We start from the raw sequence: 15873 nt of genomic DNA, 5'->3' as shown, positions 1-15873 counted from the left end.
ATAATGGAAGGAGGGGATATAAAACTCCAAGAGATGAAGGACACGATCAGGAAAGAATATATGCAGAGACTCAAGGCGATACTCAAGTCAAAACTCAACGGCGGAAATATGATAAAAGCCATAAACACATGGGCAGTGCCAGTAATCAGATACAGCGCAGGAATAGTCGAATGGACGAAGGCAGAACTCCGCAGCATAGACCAGAAAACCAGGAAACATATGACAATACACAAAGCACCCAAGAGCAAATACGGACAGACTATACATAACACGAAAGAAAGGAGGGAGAGGGCTACTAAGTATAGAGGACTGCGTCAACATCGAGAACAGAGCACTGGGGCAATATCTGAAAACCAGTGAGGACGAGTGGCTAAAGAGTGCATGGGAAGAAGGACTAATAAAAGTAGACGAAGACCCAGAAATATACAGAGACAGGAGAAAGACAGAAAGAACAGAGGACTGGCACAACAAACCAATGCACGGACAATACATAAGCCAGACTAAAGAACTAGCCAGCGATGACACGTGGCAATGGCTACAGAGGGGAGAGCTAAAGAAGGAAACTGAAGGAATGATAACAGCGGCACAAGATCAGGCCCTAAGAACCAGTTATGTTCAAAGAACGATAGACGGAAATAACATCTCTCCCATATATAGGAAGTGCAATACGAAAAATGAAACCATAAACCACATAGCAAGCGAATGTCCGGCACTTGCACGGAACCAGTACAAAAAGAGGCATGATTCAGTGGTAAATGCCCTCCACTGGAGCCTGTGCAAGAAACACCAGCTACCTTGTAGTAATAAGTGGTACGAGCACCAACCTGAAGGCGTGATAGAAAACGATCAGGCAAAGATCCTCTGGGACTATGGTATCAGAACAGATAGGGTGATACGTGCAAATAGACCAGACGTGACGTTGATTGACAAAATCAACAAGAAAGTATCACTCATTGATGTCGTAATACCATGGGACACCAGAGTTGAAGAGAAAGAGAGGGAAAAAATGGATAAGTATCAAGATCTGAAAATAGAAATAAGAAGGATATGGGATATGCCAGTGGAAATTGTACCCATAATCATATGAACACTAGGCACGATCCCAAGATCCCTGAAAAGGAATCTAGAAAAACTAGAGGCTGTAGTAGCTCCAGGACTCATGCAGAAGAGTGTGATCCTAGAAACGGCGCACATAGTAAGAAAAGTGATGGACTCCTAAGGAGGCAGGATGCAACCCGGAACCCCACACTATAAATACCACCCAGTCAAATTGGAGGACTGTGATAGAGCAAAAAAAAGAAAATAAATAATAATAATAATAATAATAATAATAATAAAACCTTTCATATTAATAACAACCCAACTCTAAAAACCTTTTCTCTCGAGATAAACTATTATTCATAACGAAATTCAGTATATTTGGCAAAAGTACAAATCATGCTTACACGTACATTCACTTGTAACCAAAATGTTACAAATACCACCTTCCCCCAAAAAAATAAATAAATAAATAAATGCATTAGTTCCTGTAAACTTAAATTAAGTTAGATCATTAAATCTTAATAATAATAATAATAATAATAATAATAATAATAATAATAATAATAATAATAATAATAATAATAATAATAATAATAATTTAAACTGACTAAATAGCAAGACTCGGGGCAATACACTGCCCTTGCAAGAAAATGTACTGTTATTGTAATTTTCAATATTTTGTTCCGTTTAGCTTTAAGATATGTTTACTTCTGAATCTATATGTAATTTTCGATCCTCTTCGTGTTAAGTCCGAACTTTCCCTCATTACTTTCTTGGTGCAAATATTAGGTTAATATATTAACAGTCTGATTAAACAAGACTTAGAAATCTACTATATGAACAAGAGTTTAAAGGGTTATCATAGAAATCAATCAATCACTTTAAAAATTGCCAACGTTACCATATCAATCAATCAACCGATCAAAAGACTGGCAGAGATCATAATAAGGTCCATGTACTCAATCAATTTCATTATTAATAATTGATGGACGATACTGATAATGTTTTGATTAAATTAACGAAGAATATTCGGTATTCATTGGAGTCAAGGCCGGAAAGTAATGTGACCTAGATTTTGTGGAGATGTGTGCTTTTTTTAACCTAACTGATAGGTAATACTGGCCAAGAAAAGACTGAATTATTATTGTAATTACTCGTGGCTTGCCAATATTCTCAGGGCATGAGCCTGAAGGCTATGACCTTCACAGAAAATAAAAGGAAAATGCAAAGAGCAATTGGTAATAAACAAATAAATACATTGATAAGAAAATAGAATGGAAATCAAACTGAAGACTATGGACAGTCAGAGAACGAAGGCTACGACACAAGCCAAGATTAGGGAATATTATTCAAATTATACAAAATTTAATTACAAGGGACCGAGTGTCGCCAATTCGTATGTGTTTGCCCTCCAAACTGGGTATAAGTGAAATTAGCGTAGCATATTTACATATTAGGGCAATTTTATCATTATTGCAATACTATGACAACTAGAATTCATGGAAACAGTTTGTAAATGCATCGGCGTATGTGTGAAGTTCCACTAAATTGGCAACGATGGCCGGTAGAGGGAGGGCGCTAGCGATAGTGAGTGCCCGAACCACCCACGATATGAAATTTTACAAGAGATAAGAAATGTCAAAGTTCCTGCAACCGCCGAAAAACTAAGTAACGATCGACTGATTTCGTCTGTCGCTTGACTCTCAGTTTCACTGTCACCGACTGAAATAATGACTCTTACTGTGGACTGTTGTCAACTGGTTAAAAACTTGAATGACTTAAAAAACCTCAGGAAAATCATTGGTGATAATGGTTCATTATTCCATGATAATGCTAAGACAACCTCAGAATGTACAACAGTCAATAGGTAGTATGCGTAAGACGACATGAATGGCAAATGACGTAGTTATTCATACTGAAATTAAGGTCATGATTCCAGTGGAAAGATCAACACTAATCCAAGGATACTCGAGACAAGGTTTATTAGTGTTTAGTATACTCGGAATGGAATGGAATATATAATGTAGGCCAAAAGCCCAGCACTGGGACCTACGAGGTCATTCAGCGCTGAAAGGAGAAATGAGAGTAAAAAGGTTGTAGAGATGTGAACAGGAGGCAAAAACCGTAGTTGCGCTATGAAACAATTGTGAGGAGAGGCTGGGAAGTAAGATGGAGGAAAGGAAATATGAACGGAGGTACAGTAATGAAGGAGGTTTCAGTTCAGCTAGCAGCGGGAGGGACTCTGCAAAGAACCTTCAGTAATGCCTACAGTGCACCTCGAGAGATGAACTGACGATTTTACCCCTTATACGGGTTTGGTGTAGTTGGAGGAAAAAACTCACTTTTAGGAACGAGGCCTTGATAAGAGAATCTTGTGACTTTCGGAAGAGCAGCAGAATTCATCACTCCTAAAGGATTCGTAAGAATGCCGATGTGGAAACTGAATGGTGTTTAGCACAGGTGTGTCCTGTCAAAAATCGCAATAGGGTAATATACCTGCAGTGCTGGTGAAAATTATACCCAAACAAAATTTACCTAACAATTGAAAACAGTGAAAGAAAAGATTAAACGCTCTCTAATTAGCGTAAACCATATTTTTGACTGACAGCAATCAGGTGCTTTAGTTTCAAATGCAAGACAATAGGCAGTGGAAGAACCAAGAACAGAGTAAAACAAAAATCTCTGATACGGGCAGGTAACATTACTCCTTCGAAAACGGTTGGGACACTGAGAATGGAAAAAATAAATAAATAAATAAATAAATAAATAAATGATAAATAAATAAAATATAAAAATGAAGAATAACGGTTGCGGATCTAGCAGAAGTCATATTCTGCATGACAGCAATTAACCAAAATAAAAAAAGATTCAAATGAGAGGTCTACTAATTACGATAAACACGGAAGAGCTTTCTTCGTGCTACACCTCCAGATATATGGAATTGTAAACTACAAAAATGGCAACCAAGATGACCAAGAGTTCAAGTGTCCATTAAGTGGCTGGCGTATTCAAGAATTAAGCCGCCCCCCCCCCCTTAAAAAAAAGAAATAAGCATAAATTTCTTATATCCATTGTCATAATTGAAAAATTAATGATAATACAACCGAAAAAGAAATATAAAGTGTCTGTATTGAGTTACTGAAATGGAAAAAAATGAAAAATCTAAATGTAATGATAACCATAATGTCAGTTTCTCTCTCTCTCTCTCTCTCTCTCTCTCTCTCTCTCTCTCTCTCTCTCTCTCTCTCTCTTTACAAAAGGGATATGAAACAAGTTATTTCTCGTAAGAGTTTTATTTCACACAAAAAATTAATATAAAATAGTTTTCAGATTGTCCAAATGTAAATAATTCAACCAAACATAAACTTTTCTCAAGGAATTTTGAATAATCGCATGTGGTACAGAGTGCCATCTGAATTCACATCTTCACCTGTAATATATATATAAAAAACAATATCATTAATAATAATGTCATTGAGATGTTTTGTATTGGATATTATGTGCAACCATGTTATGGAAACCATCTATATTCTTATAAACATACATATATTACATTTTTTTGTGACACGCCTTTCTTTCTTATTTATTTTTTTATGGCTAAAACTCAAAAAAGTCTTTTTGGGATGAGGTTGCTAGTCCCACACCCAGCCAAATAGATGCAGACGCCGTGTGGCACTGCTTGGTGGTCGCCCATCCAAGCGCTGCCCAAACTCGATGTAACTCGTATTTCTTTTACTGACCTTCTGCTCCCTACCCGAAGACGACAAATGGTCGTCTGTGACCACCACCACCATATCCACCTCCTCCTCCTCCTCCATAGCCTCCTCCTCCGCCTCCTCCATAGCCACCACCGCCTCCGCCGTAGCCTCCACCGCCGAAGAATCCAGGATCAGCCTCGGCAGTAGCTAGCAAGACGACAAAGGCCAGAACGGCCACAAACATCTAGACGAAGAGGTGACACAAAGATTACGAAATGTACTGCGCTAAAATTTGTCTTCACATACATACATACATACATACATATATATATATATATATATATATATATATATATATATATATATATATATATATATACACACATATATATATATATATATATATATATATATATATATGTATATATATATATATATATATATATATATCCATATATATATATATATGATATAATACCTATATATTTATGTATGTATAAATTTTTTCCTCCATGATTAAGCTATCTAACGTAACTTGAAGAATGAAATTAAAGTTGCGCTCTAAATTTCAATCAGTAATGATCTGAGCAGATTTTTTCCGGTATAAATGTGATGTTCATCAAAATATAAAAATGACAACCTGTCAAACATAACAAACACTTACTACTAAACAATAACTATACAAATAAAAATCAGCCTAGACTCACAAGTTTGGCGAACATGCTGTAATAATGGTAAGATGATTCCAACTGATGGTTTCCCTCATTTCAGACCTCAATTTATACTGGCATCAACGAGGACTGCCCTGTTGCCTGGACAATGGAGACCCTCAAGCAAAACGGTGCTTTAAAGGAAGTCGAAACTGGAAGAATAGCAGAAGAAATGCCGTTTCTGTGCTCCAGTTACACATAAAGGAAAATGAAAAGGCAGAAATGCCTGCGTCTGTAGCAATAGCAAGCACGGCTGCCTGAAGAAACTGGCTGTCGAGAATTTCCGCCTTTGCTGTGAAAAATGTGGCTGAACACATTTTATTCTTCAGAAACTTGATAACGTTTTGGCGATTCAATTTCTTGAGACTTCACGGAGGTCTGTCAGGGTGCAGCTAAGAACATTACCTTCAATCTTTCGATGAAATTATGGCCTCAATTTAGTGAAAAGGTTACCAAGAATATACAATATTCCATAATACAGCATCAGTTTCTATTAGGAATCTATCATTACTTCACATTTATAGACCAGATTGAATTACACAAAAGGGCTGTCTCAAAAATTAAACGGGAACATCTGTTCAAGAGAAATAAAAAGAATAATATTGCTCTAAATATGGATACATTGCATTCCACATACCCTTAAGTTATTTGAAAACTATATAAAATATAAATAATTTTCCTTGTCAAAAGTGTTGTTGCTGATAAATGTCCACACACATTTTTACCAATTGCCTATTTTCATTTGTGATAAAGCGGCGCACAAGAATCTTACGCCATTTCTTGTTTTCAATTTGCAACATCTAATGCTTTCAATATTCTGTCAGAGTATTGTCTGTATAACAGACAACTTTACCATAACTTATCATTAATCAGTATATACTTTTGTCTTTTCGGGAGGTCACCAGGATTTTGAGGCATCGGAGCTATTAACATTCACAAAAAATTACCTTCAATATTGCTTTTTATTGATATTTAAACTCTGACCTGATTCTTGTGTGAGAAATAAATCATGAATAAATTAATCACCATTACATTATGTAGCATTACGCTGAACAAGATAATATTAGCCATTATCCAAGCGAGATTCAAGTGGTATGGATTACTGATATAAGGGATGTGGATGATTGTGGAATTAGGTATGTTCTCTCCTTTCTATTTTTCTTTTAACTTACTAAAGAAACGAGAGACATATCATATAAACCCACGACAGCAATTATACATTTAAAAATGCTGCAGACCAACACAGTCGGCTACTTAATTCCCGCTTACATCAACGAAACTCGCGTGAAGACTTCAGATCACTTGTTTGAAGAATGTCCCCCTAGATCCAGAGCAGCCGTAAAAATCATCATTGTTCTTTTGGAATTTTATATATATTCATTTGTAACAGCTTAATATATATTCACTTATAAATATTCTCATAAAAATAGAGATAACAGGTCATTGAAAGACAACAGATTTTATATTAGTGTGTGATCACCCTGTCTTAATCGGACGCCTCTGCATTTTTCCATGTTGGTTTGCGTTACGTTTTATGAGTATGAGTGCATGTATCATGACCTATCATAAGATATTAATCGTTAATGAATTGTGAATCATTCTCCCTCACTACTGCTATTAAAAAATAAGTAAACACCCACTAGGAAATTGCTTTTTACACTCCTTTCCAGCATATTCAAACACTACACTTCTTACAAAATCTCATATGCAACTCCAAATCAATTTCCGCTTCTTCCAGATCATTTTCTCCCACATCCACGCACCACTCCGATGCCTCCAAATCCTCTTCCGGCACTTTCACATCCTTTGCTATCACCTCTTAATCATCTTGATCAACTTAAAAATCCTCCACGTCAACTTCTATATCCTTCCACCCACCTCCCAATCCTTCAAGCCACCTCCATACCCAAACGCCCACTTGTTAATCCTGCACCACCCCAAATCCTTCTGACCCACTTTTAACATCCCATGCCTTCAAAACCCCTTAGGAATTCAGGATTAACATACACTAAGGTCAGAAAACTAGCCAACAGGGTTACCATCTTCAAAAGTCGGGAAAGAGATTCGATACGATCCTGACATAGAATTCCTTAGGAACAGAAAATTTTCAGACCGAATTTAATCATTCAAAAGTTCTCGAAAAAAAATTTGACTTTCCTGAGTTTTTCCTTTTTGCCAAAGGAACAGATGTAAAAAAAAAAAAAAAAAAATTAAAAAGCTCCAATTGGACAGACAAAAAAAAAAAAAAAACATTGCAGAGGGTTTTCGACCTGTTCCCAATATATATATATATGATATATATATATATATATATATATATATATATATATAGATATATATATAGATAGATATATATTATATATATATATATATATATATATATATAGATTATATATATTATATATATATATATATATATCATATATATATATATATATATATATATATATATATATACATATATAATATATATATATATATATATATATATATTATGTATATATATATATATATAGATATATATATACTTGGGAAGTCGAAAACCCTCTGCAATGTTTTTTTTTTTTTGTCTGTCCAATTGGAGCTTTTTAATTTTTTTTTTTTTTTACATCTGTTCCTTTGGCAAAAAGGAAAAACTCAGGAAAGTCAAATTTTTTATATATATATATATATATATATATATATATATATATATATATATATAAACTTACAACTCTAGAGAACATCTTAATGGAAGTCAGACCACCACGATCAAGGAGGGAAATGATGTTGCCTCAAATTACAAAGAGCTATTGTAACAGCCGCAGTGAGTCATCCAGTGACTTACGAGAAAACAAAGGCTACTGAGCAAACCCGTCTGGCCAAGGCACAATCACAACAGTAAAGTTACAGTGAAAGGAAAGACGCATCATTTACCAATTTCACGTTCTCGTTTCGGAGATAAAGATACAGAACGAGACGGAAAAAAAGTCAGACTTTTATTGCTCTTATTTGAAAGGAAAGTATTGAATGACTATACTACCCAATATCATTTCAAGAATGACTCAGCCTCCGTCAGACCAGAAATGTGCTATTTCTTGAAAAGATTTCTTGTTAATAGGTCAGTAAAACACTGCAGACAAACCTGAGGATGTCATTTCTTCAGAAAACGTCTACCAGACAGTGAGTGGCAAAAAAAAAAATAAAATAAAATAAATAAATAAATGAATAAAAACTAGAATGGTGCTAGGGAGACTCATCTGAATATAAGCTAATCGCTGCTAGATTTCCTTTTTTTTCATTCGTGCATTGAAGGAGAAATCCATTATTCATTATATGCCATAGAACGAAGGATAAGTGATTTCTTTCAAGACTTTGAATCCTTTCAGTGCTCAAGACGAACTGTAATGGAGTTAGGGAGACCCATCTGATTACTAGGTAATTCTTGATAGATTTCTGTTTTTTAATCGTGTATTAAGGGAGAAATCCACTATTCATGTAAAAATGATGGGGAATAAACATTCCACCAAAGGACGTGTGATTTCTAACAAGACTCAGAATTCTCCCGGTACTCATGTTGTCAGTCTCATACAGTACATCACTGGTTTTCAATAAATTCATTCTTTGGCATGACCGACATACAGACATATCAGTCTGAAACCTTCTTGGGAATCTTTCCACAGACTTAGATACTAAAAACCCTTTTAGTGACTTTTCACTTCATGGACTGAAACCTTAGAAGGAACTTTGCATCCTTACTTGCCCAAAATCTACTGACTTGGTTGTACAGTTATCAATATGGCAACAAAGCGATGTGTGCTTGTTGTCCCTGTGCAATAACTAAATAAAAAAAACCACTCATATCATCAGTTAGTCTGATCCTTTTTGCTACAGTATTCCTTGTACAAAGTTGGTCCCATATCATCGAAAAGCCAAAAAAAATAGCATACGGTAGCCAACTCCTCTCTCTACTGCCTTTGACTCCCAGCTAAGCGTCGGTAACCCAATTACAGCTTGGTTGATGAGGCGAACAGAAGCACGAATCGAAACCCACACCTCCCAAATGTTCAGTCACTGCTCTACAACTAAGCCATGTAATAGAAGAAAGCTGATATCTTGCACTGATGTATCAGCTTTACATTTTTGGGATCTTTCCTAAATTGTGACCCCCCAAGGGTTTTAACACGTAATGTATCCACCTGCGAGGCGTGTTTAGTACAAGACCGTTGGAGATTACCGTAAAAACATAAACACAAGACTGTACTTATCATATGGACAATGACACCTCCAAGAAATATTAGTCCTAGATGCCGACTGCCGAAAACCCTTAGGGGGTCACTATCTAGGAAAAATTCCATTTTGGTTTAGTGGTACATTCATTGAACATTTCCCAGAGTGTTGAATGTTGGGTTAAAGCCATAATACCTTTAGAGTAAATCTTCCGCCATCACTACTTTGAAAAACTGGAACCCTGCCCTAACCGCTAGCAGCCCCCCAGACCCCCACAAAAAATATATATTAAAAAAATTGGTTTTAAACAAAAAGAGCACTGGAATGATAAATTTCACTTGACAATTCAACTATTCCTGGGTTCCTTTTGGTTTTGGGGCAGTCCAACCATCGATCACAAAATTGCTGTTCACTGTAGTATGACAATAAACTTACCTCATTGCATATTGGCAAAGAGGAAATTAATGAATTTATGACAGACAAAGCCCAAATTTATCAGTGCAACGTTAACGTTCACAAAATGCACATAATTTACTATACGGTTTTAAACTTTATTTTCCCAGCGTATGAACAACAGAGAAAGCAGACGATTATTCGTGCATCACTATCTAAAGCTCGAAATTAATAAGCAAATAAAAGAGTTCATAGAGAGCTATAAGAAGCACTCTTCTAAGAAGTTGGTTATATTCTTTTCAAATCATAACACTTCTTCACCATGGACAAATGCCATTGTCAGTGTCGGCTTGTTATGGACATATGTGGCTGCTGACCTCCAAAGCAAAATACGCAACGAAGCCTGCGCCTAATTTTTGACGGATTCACCGAGATAACATACGCGCAATTTCTTTGGCAAAAATAGCAATAGGCCTATATGCGGCAAGTCAAGCTTTGAATTTCTTGAGGACCTCAGAAAACCTGTCGAAACAGCGTAGTCTTCATATCATGTGATAAATTTGTCATTTCTGGCTTTTGTATAATTCAAACGTAAGCTAAACTGAACGAGGTTTAAGACATGGTAAGCAGGACGCTAAAAGGACGTAAGAATTCCACAGCAAATTATGCATTATAGAGACGAACATGCATTCGAAATCTCCTTCCTATAATGCGTGGACGTTCAAGTGACCAGGATGTGGCAATACGACAGTATCTATTCATTTTTTTTTTCACCATCAATCAATCTCTTTCCCGAATCTTTCATTATTTTGCAAAACCTTCAGTACCCCAAATGCCAAGAAGAAAACTGGAATGGTTAAATAATGTACCTACTGTTTCAGAAAAAAACTCTAAAGTACTAAAGAACATATGTTAATCTTTTCCTACTTGGAGTTGATGTGTTGAGTGCTAATGTGGATCACCTTATAGGTCGTAGGAAACATTTTACTTATCGTGGAAGCAACCTTGGTAGAATAAACAAACAAATAAATAAACAAATAAATAACCTTTATTAAGTAAAATATTTTTACAAACAGTAACGCTAAGCAAGATGCTAATAAGTATAATGGTGTGAAATTACTCATTCAAATTCAGACATGAGGGAATCAGTAATGTCTGTTATCAGACACTAGACATGTGTACACAGGCGCGAAAAAGGGAAAGAGTAATATGTTCACTAAAAGAGTGTGAGGATGTATTGTGTGTATTCACGTTCCTCACAGTTGTTTTGTTATCTTACTGTAAAATCTGTTTTATAATATATATATATATATATATATATATATATATATATATATATATATATATATATATATATATTTATATATATACTTTATTTATAAACTTTTTATAATGCTGACCTTAGAGATTAATGCCATTTCTTGGCCAGTAAAAATAGAATTTCGATATATTCTTATGCCCATGGAATCAACCCCACCCGATTATAAAGATATCATTCCGTTAAATAATCACTTTAAAAAGTATGTGCCTCGTACCGCTTATAACTTAGATACAACCACCGTTATCTTTCACCTCAGATTTCGCTTCAAGAAATTCTTTACAATCCCAGTATTTATTTCTTTTCATTCAAATGAGAACGTGGAAATCTGCATTGCTAAAGGAGCCATTCTTTCGTGCTCTGGCTATCCATCAAAATGTGCTTTCGCTTGACGCTCGTGTATTGTTTCGAAGAGAACCAGCCTTCCGTGACATCGAGTATAAAAGGAACCCGGAGTCGCGACCACAGTCAGTAGTCTCATTCAGCTCCTCCGAGATCTCTCGCGTCCAGAAGTCATTCAGCTCTTGACCATGTTTGCTAAGCTTGTATGTATTTCCCGACGGATTTTGCCATCTATCATCAACGTGCACTATATCAGCATCATCATTCTAAAGCATCTTTTAATAATCATATTAATAGGTGGTCGATTATTTTGTGAATTTTTGAGAAATTAAAACTGGCTTTTTCAGACAACTTTCAGAGCAAATTAAGCCAAAACTAAGCTGTAATGAAACTATGTTTAAGATAACATTATGTACTATGAAAACAAACTTCTAAAATTATCTATTTATTTAATATTATAAAAATAACCATGCATTAAGGCAAAAAAATATTAAACTTCACTGCTAACAGATGAACAATTTTTAAGTACGGAAACAAATTTAATGCTACTGTTACTAAAATGGTTATGTACCAATGAAACGCAGTTAAAAAATTTAGTGAAATGAAAAAAAAAATCATGATTTAGCAATCCAGCCTGTGCAACCATGTTCAAATTTTTTATGTTAAAAAAATGATTTAGTAATCCAATGATTCTTGAAAAATAATGAATATTTATTGAATATAAAAAACATGACTCAATAATCCAGTGATTCTTGAAGCATAATATTATGCCAGTGCAAACATGTTTAAACGTTTAATGTAAAAAAAACATGATTAATTCAATGATTTTTGAAACAATCTTACACCAGTGCAATTATGTTTAAATATATAATGTAACAATATACACGATTTCGTAGTCCAATGATCCATGAAACATAATTTTATATAACGCATTATTAACCGATACAAAGTTATTTACGGCACAAATACACCATCATCAACCATATTCCTCTTTCCTTCAGATTATGTTGGTCATGGTTATGGCCACCATCCTCCTAGCAAGTGCAGAGGCACATCCCGGATTCTTCGGCGGCTACGGAGGAGGCTACGGCGGATATGGGGGTGGTGGTGGTGGTGGTGGAGGCTACGGAGGTGGGGGCGGACGCCCCCCATTCGTGCCCGTCTTAGGTTGATCCAGGTTGGTCATTAGTATGTCAAAGTTCGAGCGACCGTAGCAACCTTGGTTAAATATGGACTATGTGATCCTTGGCTTCTAGTTGCAATAAACTGGTCGCAATAATTTTTGCTTAATATTATGATGCAATATTTTACTTTATATTAATGGATAAAGCAATATTTTGTTAAATATTTACTGTCCAACACTATTTCCTTTAAATAAGTTCACGCAGATATCTAACTGAGATGAGTATGATAAAACCTTTAATTTCACTTTAAGTAGCCTCAGCCATCTTACTGAGATATACATTAATGAAAAATTAAAAAAAGTGTTGTTCGTTACGATAAGTTCATGTATAAGTCGCCATGAGATATGAACTATTAGCACTTTTCTGACGCTATAAATTGCCCAAGATATCTCCGTGAGATACAGACTACGAAACACTTGTTTCATGTTTTCGTTACAATAACACTTGGTTATGTTTGTGCTACAGTAAGTTACCCAACCCATTATGGAGAGATGTGTTCTATAAAACCCTTATTTTGTTTTATCTTTTTCCAGGTCGCGAATACGGATAGTTGCAGTGGACTGAACAACTTGCTGTGTTTACACCATTTACTTCATTCTAATTGGTCTACTTTTCATCTTTATTAAAAAGAATTCTTTATTATTTTTCGGCTTCAACTGTCCCTCCACAAATTAAAATTGTGAAAAAGTAACGTTTTTGTTTTTTAATACAAAAGGCCCAGGGGCAGGGGAAACAAATACCCTTTTCTAGCCCAGAACCGAAGAAAACAAGAAATTTTGCAACTCGAAGCAAAAAAAAAGGTTTTAAATTCACGGAAAAATACATTCACTGGTCCTTCTATTCCGGGAATACCAGTTCACAAATAATATTACAAGACAGACCACAGTTTTATTTATCATCTTAGAATAAAAGATGAAGATGTAAAAAGGGATTAAAACTAATAACAAATATTGAATAAAGGAAAAAAAATACATCGAGTATTGCGATAAAAAAACGCAGAGGAAACAGTATATCATGAACGAAAAAGACACATTTAAGGTAGAAAAAAAAACATTAAAAAAATTCAGATCTTATTCAATGTAACTAGCAATGAATGAGTAAAGAGAACAGTAAAAAAAACGACTTTTGACAAATGCCAAATGCCTAGAAATCAGCTGCAAGAAAGCATAGCAAACGCAGCATCTGAAAGTTATTATGCTTGGAGGCAGGAATACAAGTGGCTAACCGATAAATATATTTGGGAAGATTTGTAATGATCACAGCAGGAAGAACACAAGACCCGAAACGGAAATTGAGAGTAGAAAGGCTTGAGAGGTGTAACGGGAAGAAACCCTTAACTGTTAGGAGATGGTTGAAAGTAAGATGGAAGAAAAAGAATATGACCGGAGGTACATTAAAAGGAATGAAAGGGATTGCAGCTAGGGGCCAAAGGGACGCTGCAGAGGACCTTAAGTAATGCCTACAGTACACCGAATGAGGTTCACTGACAGCACCACTCCCAAATACGGGGCATAGCAGGAAGAGAGATGAGGTGAGCAGCATAAATAGGTGAAACAAGGGAGGTGGCTGGTGTCCTACAAGGGCTTTCAACAGAAGAAGAATATTTATGGAATAGAAGTTAACACTTTTGAGCCAACTCGCCTTTATGGAAGTGAAATTGGGGTGTTGAATGTGAAAAAAAAATATTGATTTAAAATATTTGCATAGGAAATAAGAGGAGAAAATGACTGAAATGGAAATATTCATATTTAACGATTTGGTAAAAAGGCGAGCAAAGGTTGAAATGATGGCTCATTATTAAAAATGGTCTCGTATAGAATGAGAAATCGTAGCTTGTTGGAAAATATGTATAAGTCAGATGTACTGTTAAAGTGATATACATAAAGTAGGGTGAGGGAGTCCAGGGGGATTAAAGCCCATTCAGGCAGGATTTTGTACTCTAAGTTGGGTCAAAGTTTGTTGGGCTGTCACTAAGGCATTACACGTAATCTGGAAATTTCGTGCACACAGTCAATTCATTATATATATATATATATATATAATATATTATATATATATATATATAATATATATATATATATATATACACATATATGTGTGTGTGTATGTGTGTATATATATATATATATATATATATATATATATATATATATATATATATATATATATATATATATTTATATATAAAGATATATACATATATATATATATATATATATATATATATATATATATATATATATGACTGGTAAAAATGTTCTGTTGCGACAGAATTCCATGTAATGAAGAGAGATCAGCAGTCTCTGAGATATAGTACTTACTTTGTATGTTTTGGAGTTTTTATGGGCTCCTTCTATTACACGCGCGCGCAAACACACACCTACACACACACACACACATATATAGTGTGTGTGCGTGTGTTTTCGTGTGCGCGCGCGTGTTTGTAGAATAATATATAAATAAAAATTAATTTGATTAACATATCGAAGTAATTATATCAGATTCTAGGTTCGTGAATAATACGTTTATTTATGCATATATGTATACATAAACACACACACACACGAAAACACACACACACACAACATATATATGTAATATATAATATATTATATATATATATAATATATTATATATATATATATATATAAATATATAAATACACATATATAGGTAGATAGGTATGAATCTGGATATCTGTATTTATGCATCAAACAAGTATTGTGGGGATCACTCTAAGCAAGATAAAGCTAAACATGCTAGAGGCAGCTCTGATTAAATGCCTTATTGGAGTTTCTGTTAAAAGTCAAGAACCATTAGCGTATTCTATTAAAATAGACTTTATATTCCCTAACCTAACGCCTGGACGACTGACTAGCCATTCTAATAGTCAATCCAAGCAATTTAAATTCCTTGGGAAATTAGCTTTATTAAAATGCAATTACTTTTCTCCTTTTATTACAGACATACTGGGAGCT

General features: G+C 34.8%; 3 long non-coding RNA genes across 3 annotated transcripts in view; 1 reads left to right on the top strand and 2 right to left on the bottom strand.

The window, feature by feature from the left end:
• Positions 1–4315: 4315 nt before the first annotated feature.
• LOC135197586 (uncharacterized) lies at positions 4316–5494 on the bottom strand. The gene is made up of 3 exons (XR_010310616.1): positions 5447–5494; positions 4782–4983; positions 4316–4471 (listed from the first exon to the last, which is right to left on the bottom strand). It is a non-coding gene; the product is annotated as an uncharacterized LOC135197586 (long non-coding RNA).
• A 6282-nt stretch (positions 5495–11776) lies between these two features.
• Positions 11777–13586, top strand: LOC135197585 (uncharacterized). The gene is made up of 3 exons (XR_010310615.1): positions 11777–11914; positions 12713–12888; positions 13429–13586. It is a non-coding gene; the product is annotated as an uncharacterized LOC135197585 (long non-coding RNA).
• Positions 13587–15836: 2250 nt separating this feature from the next.
• LOC135197584 (uncharacterized) overlaps positions 15837–15873 on the bottom strand; it is a 2226-nt gene continuing 2189 nt past the window's right edge. The window contains exon 3 of the long non-coding RNA XR_010310614.1: positions 15837–15873. This exon is cut by the window's right edge and continues 282 nt beyond it. This is a non-coding gene — a long non-coding RNA (uncharacterized LOC135197584).

The sequence above is a fragment of the Macrobrachium nipponense genome, chromosome 21 (assembly GCF_015104395.2).
Source record: "Macrobrachium nipponense isolate FS-2020 chromosome 21, ASM1510439v2, whole genome shotgun sequence".
Classification (NCBI taxonomy): Eukaryota; Metazoa; Arthropoda; class Malacostraca; order Decapoda; family Palaemonidae; genus Macrobrachium; species Macrobrachium nipponense.
Note: the sequence above shows the minus strand (reverse complement) of the source record. Positions and strands in the feature narration are given on the sequence as shown.